The sequence below is a fragment of the Durio zibethinus genome, chromosome 18 (genome assembly GCF_047325235.1).
Source record: "Durio zibethinus cultivar Kanyao isolate XHJ-2024 chromosome 18, ASM4732523v1, whole genome shotgun sequence".
NCBI classification, from domain to species: Eukaryota; Viridiplantae; Streptophyta; class Magnoliopsida; order Malvales; family Malvaceae; genus Durio; species Durio zibethinus.
Genome location: NC_143179.1, coordinates 7,042,307 through 7,048,306, shown reverse-complemented (window position 1 = coordinate 7,048,306; position 6,000 = coordinate 7,042,307). Strand labels below are relative to the sequence as shown.

Below are 6,000 nucleotides of genomic sequence, written 5' to 3'. Positions count from 1 at the left end.
TTTGTCTGGTAATGAAAAAGTTTCTCTTTGTAATGGAGAAGTACTCCACCAAAGCATTGCTTTTTTTTTCACTGGAGAAGTCGCGGGCTCATTAGCAGACAGGAAATGACAAAGTTTAATGCAGATGCTGATTCTTGTGAGCTAGATATTGAACATGTAGGAAAAAATTAGAAAGGAAAATAAAAGACCAAAATTTTGTGGGTTTGCATTTGCCTGTTAAATTTATTCTTTTCTCCTTCACCCCACACCCAAAGTTGTTGCAAAAAGGGTTGTTACGTATAATTTCAGATTGATTAATGTTTATCTCTTGAGCACCTCGAGCTTGAATTACAAAGCATTGTCAAGACTGTAAATGAATTGAATATGAATAAATAAATATATGTATATGATTTGTTCATTTATTTTTTGATGTGTTAAGATTTGGTTCGTATTTAATAAAAAAAATTATTTTATTTTTTTTTTAGTTTAGTTTGTTTAAATGATAGGATGTTCATGTTTAGTTTGAATTAAGTTCGTGTTCAATTCAATTAAGTTAAATAAATTCGTTCGAAAATATTAAATGAACATATTAATGAACATATATAAATGAATATGTTTATTAATAATAAACAAATCATAATTAAATAAATTTAAATAAATAAATCTTAAATGAATATAAACAAATTTTAAAATAAGATTAAGTTAAAAAATTAAAATATAATTTTATTAATATTATTATAAACGAATAGTAAATAAATAATAAATAAATGAGTTTTAAAAAAAATTATTTATGAATATAAATGAATTAAATAAATTTTTATTCATGTTTGATTCTTTTAATAAATAAATATAAAAATAATATTTAACATAATTTATTAAGTTTAATAAACAAATAAAAATTAAATATATTTATAAATAATTTATCAAAATTTTGTTCATTTACACCTCTCTTTTTATTAATGCTGGTGAAATGATAGAAATAAGCAATCATTTTCAAACAACTGAGTTTTGCCAGAAAATTAGAGGAAAAGCTGTGGAACCGAGGTGAAGTTGAGGGTTTTTTTTTTTTTTTGGGTAGAAGTAGTATTTAATTCAAGTTCTTTGTTGTTTTGACTTTTCGTTTCTTAGTTAAGCTCAGCACCCTGTAATATATGTATTTGCCAAGGGCTATCTGAAAATTATTGGTCAAACTTTTCCAGCCGTGAACTACACGGGACTTTACTGTTTCTTTGGCACTGCACATGATCATATGCAAGATGTAAAAATACTGTGTTCCCATTTTTATTCGGTTCCTGATTTTTTGTTCATTACTAGTTACATATATATATATTATAGTATAAACTATAGTGATTATGAGCCTAATGAAATATATTATTTTTGGTTAAAAAAATCACAATTTAAAGATAAAAAAATTATAAATATTAAAATTTAAATTAAAAATTTGTTGAATATATTTTCGTAAAAATAATTATATAAATTAATTAAATTAATTCAATTTTAACTTAATGATCGATATTAACAATAAAGAGAGAAGAATCAGAGTGATATGTTCATAAATACAATTTGTAAGGACCTGAGAGAAGTATACGACCATGGTCGTTGAAATGCAGCCGTCGAAGATGTAAGCCTCTCTAACAGACAATTTATTATACTATTTTCCTTTTTTTAATTTTAATTTTTACCATAATCAAGAAGAATCATCAATTTCCCATTTCACTGATCCATAGACTATGGTTTATACTTTTAAAAAGAGAATGTATTTTCTACTTGTTGGGGGCTGAGGGGAAAGGCCAGAAATTTCATCAACCTTTCAAATTGTACATCACAATTGTCTTTCAACATTACATTTTGCGTTTCTCAATACACAAAACAAACACTTCAATTTAATGGCAGATGGGAATTATTTGACAGGACCACACTTTAGTCCAAAATAGAAGTCATAAAAATTAAAGATTTGTTTCCAGAAATCAGGGTGTGTAAATCTTATTAAACAGTAAATATTTAAACACATCATGTGCATAACACCATGTGAAATTTTTTTATTAATAATTAATTCAATGGTTTTATCAAAAACTCATTGAAATGAAAGGGTACTTGAAAATTGAAAGACTCCAAGTAGAAACATATGACTTTTAATGACTCCAAAGCACTCTTTTCACTCTCAAAATCATTACAAAAACTACCTCAAACAAACACTAAAAGAAGAAGAAGAAACCATTGTTAAAGCTCAAAATCTCTGATAAAATTCACATTAACCCCATGGACCACTGCTGAAAAAAAAAAAAAGACACACCAAAAACTCTAGTATAACCGAGTACAAACATCTTGATGACAAAGCAATGTATTTTTCGCCCTTTCATATAGAAAAAATTTGCAAAAGGGCAATTTGGTAAAAAAAAAATTCGAGAGTTCTTTTTTTTTTTTTTCATTTTTTTTTTGTTATGCGTTAATGATCCCATAGTGAAGGGCCAAACCCAGTCGTAATCACACTTTCTTGCATTTGAATTGAAATTTCCTCCTCAAAATGCCCGTAATTTTCTTCGTGATACCAGGGCATGCCAATGGGATTACATAGCCACCCGTCAATCGGGTCCAAGTACACGAACTCGCTCCCTGACTCGGCAAATTCGTAACTCGTCCCTAGGCTCGGCAGCTCCACTATCTCGCTCAGCTCCTCCGGTGTTGACACGTCATCCACATTTGATGATGATGACGTGGAACCTGATGAAGATGATGATGACGTGGCAATGATGTTGTTACGATTATTACTCAAGAACTCCATGGAGGCAGCTTTAGTAGCGGCAGCTTGGACGTCACGTGGCGAGTTGGAAGCTGGTCTGGGCAACGATCCGGCGAGTTCAGGGAAGTTGAGAATCGCCGAGTTGCCTTTGATGCATAAGGCCGCAACATCATGCGCACGTGCCGCCATTTCGGGAGTCGAGAAAGTGCCTAACCAGATCCGGTTCTTCTTCCGGGGCTCTCGGATTTCGGATACCCATTTGCCCCACGTCCGCATTCGCACCCCTCGGTAAACCGGTTGCTTGCTACTATACCTCGGACGCTTTTGCCTCTTCAAGTCGGGTGTCGGGTCAGTACCCGGTTTCCTTTTACCGTCGCAGGAGGATGGGGAAGGTGGAGACAAAGTAGAAGAGTTGTTGCTAACAGTGCTTGACTCGGTCTCCGAGTTTGGTGACTTACCCATTGCCTCTTTCTGATTCAGTGTTTTGCTTAACACACTTAAAAACTGAAAAAAAAAGAAACCAAAATAATGCGAACTCCTAACCCAGTGAACTGTCAAACTATGTAAAGCAAGCAACTTTACAGAAGCTTATGAACAAAGAATGCAGAAGGTTAAGTTTTTTGCTTGGTGGGCTTTCTTATTTTCGCTGTTTGAGTAGAAGGAAGAGAGAGGAAATGAGAGTGAAAGTAACAGAGAAAAGAGTGAGAGTTTCGATTTGAGGACAGAAAGGGAGAGATAAGTAGGGAAAGGAAAGAGGGTGAGCCGGAGAGGAAGCAAAAATTGAAGGAAAACGTGGTGTTTTTTAAGTGATCCCCAGTCCCCACACTCGTATAAGACACGAACACCACCGACCTGGCCTTTTTATTTTTTAACCTCATCATTATCACCTATTAATGACGAAGCTCTCACATTTACCCATATATTAATACATTACTAAATTATTATTATTTTATAGAGAGAGAAGAGAGAACACTCTTAAAGTTTAGGGGTGCAAGGAGTTTCGGAGGGTTGTTTTAGTGTAAAAGAAAAAGTATAAATAATATATTAGTATTAGTAAATTATTTAAATTTAAATTTAATTAAATTTATTAAATTTTAAATATTTTTATATTTGATTTAAAAAATTCATGAATTTAATTAAAATTTTATATTTTAATATATTTTAATTAATAAAATATTTTAAATTTAAATTCAAATAATTAAATTTTTATTAAATATAAAAATTAAGTTTAATTAAATAAATTCAAAAAATTTAATTTTTATTTAAAATTGAGCTTAAATTAAAAACATAAAATTTAATTATATTTAAATCAAATTTTTAATATTAAATTTAAATTCAAACTCAAATTTAAATTTACTGTTATTCAATTTAAATTCGATCAATTATATTATAAGGTGCAGGGGTGTACGGTGGATTTGGGTTTACGAATTAAGAACTGCTGGCAGAGCCGCCTGAGGAAGCTGCGAGGAGGTTGCTAGTTACCATATACTATAATGGGGCATTTAGCATTACTTATTTAGTCTAGTTTAGCCAGCCAGAACTTTGCTTTTCTTTTTATACAATGTACAACTCCGTTAAAGATGGAAAACCCTCAAAACAAAAACTCGTGTTTGTTTTATTTTATTATTTTAATTTCACCTAATATTTCCTGTCCAATGTGTACGGTGACAATAATAAAACTATTCTTGTTCCTCATCAACCCTAAACTAATTGACTTATTTACCCCGCACCTAGCTTTTGGGTTTTCTTTTGCCATTTATGTTTCATAGTTTTGGTTTTTAATTTTTATATTGTTGGTTGCTAATGTATTCTAGATTTTTTAACTTTGACAAGTTTTATTTATATGTTAATTCATTGAGGGGAAAGAAAATGGTGTTGCACGAAATTCCTTTGAGCTTTGCTTGTGCTCTTTCCTTATGGTGTAAGGTGTTTATTTATTTACTACTACCTTTTGTTTTCATGAAATTTTAACTAAAGATAATTTTTTGAACATGTGGTGAAAGAGATTTTAATTTAATTATGTGTCGTTTTATTAATTAAATTTTTTAAAATATATTTCTTCTATTTCATTTTTTCATTCATTTTTTTGGGATATCCTAAAATTATATCCTTTTTTAATATATAAAATTCTTACTTTTTTATATTTTAAAATTAATTTTTATGATTTTGTTTACTTTTTAGTATTAAAAATTATAAAACTTTAATTTTATAAAAATTCTTTTTTAATTTTAATATTAAATACGTTAAAATCAAATTTTTTTTAAACTTCATAAAAATTAATATAAAACAAACAAATTAAAACGAAAGAAATAATAGTTTTTACACTCACAACATGATAAAAATTCCTCCCTCCGCATTGGAGGGACCTAGCAAACAACTAAAATTGAAGTTCATCAAATATTCCAACATAAGATATTATATATATATATTTATATATATATATATTGCCAAAACAATATATTATAATTTAATAGTAACACAAATACAAGGACCTGAAGTTTTTCTAGAAAACGAATATTTTATTCGGATATTTTAAATTGCCTTTTTCTTTCATCTCTTTGAAAAGATTAAATAAAAGAATAATTTTGATACCCAAAGTGAGAAAATCTATGAAACTGTTTTAATTGGAAACAAATATTAAGCAATTTTAGAACAAAATTTGCCATTACTCCATTTGGATTGGGGTCCCATCTAAATGAGATTCTTCACCAGTAATAGTCCCAGTAGTTCAGATCATGGGGCTTCGCTTAGTGTTTAAAGATGTCTTGGCTATCTTAACCCTTGGATGAGATGAGACAGTGAATTATAAATTTTTTGATATTGCAATTGTGATTAAAATCACGATCCAAAAAATTTAAAGAAGTTTTGAACCGAAATTTAAATTTTAAATTTGTTAAATATTATTTTTAATGATAATTATATAAATTAATTGAATTAAATTATTGATTCAAACATTTAGTTTGTAATTGATTAGCCAAGCTTATATATTTTGCATAATTAATGCTAAACTTTTTATTACAATATTATTGTTTTTGAGCATGATGGTGAGCTCAGGCTTTGTTATATGTGACTTGATAACAATTGATAATCTCATTATTGTGGACCTAACATTTTTGCAAATAATGGTTTACTATGAGAAAAAACAAGTGTTTTGAATAATTTCTTTTCTAGTTTACTTCTTCCATTTTTTGGAAAGGAACCAAAGTTTTGAGTAAGCTGCCCCACCATAAACCCATTTCTTTTTTTTTTTTTTTTGAACTTAATAAATTACAACTAGGAAT

At 29.1% G+C, this 6,000-nt stretch overlaps 1 pseudogene across 1 annotated transcript; it reads right to left on the bottom strand.

Annotated features, from left to right (window-relative positions):
• Positions 1-1,994: 1,994 nt before the first annotated feature.
• On the bottom strand, positions 1,995-3,502 carry LOC111300347 (dehydration-responsive element-binding protein 3 pseudogene; annotated as a pseudogene). Its single transcript, XR_016329693.1, has one exon. The product of XR_016329693.1 is annotated as a dehydration-responsive element-binding protein 3 pseudogene (transcript).
• Between the last annotated feature and the right edge of the window lie 2,498 nt (positions 3,503-6,000).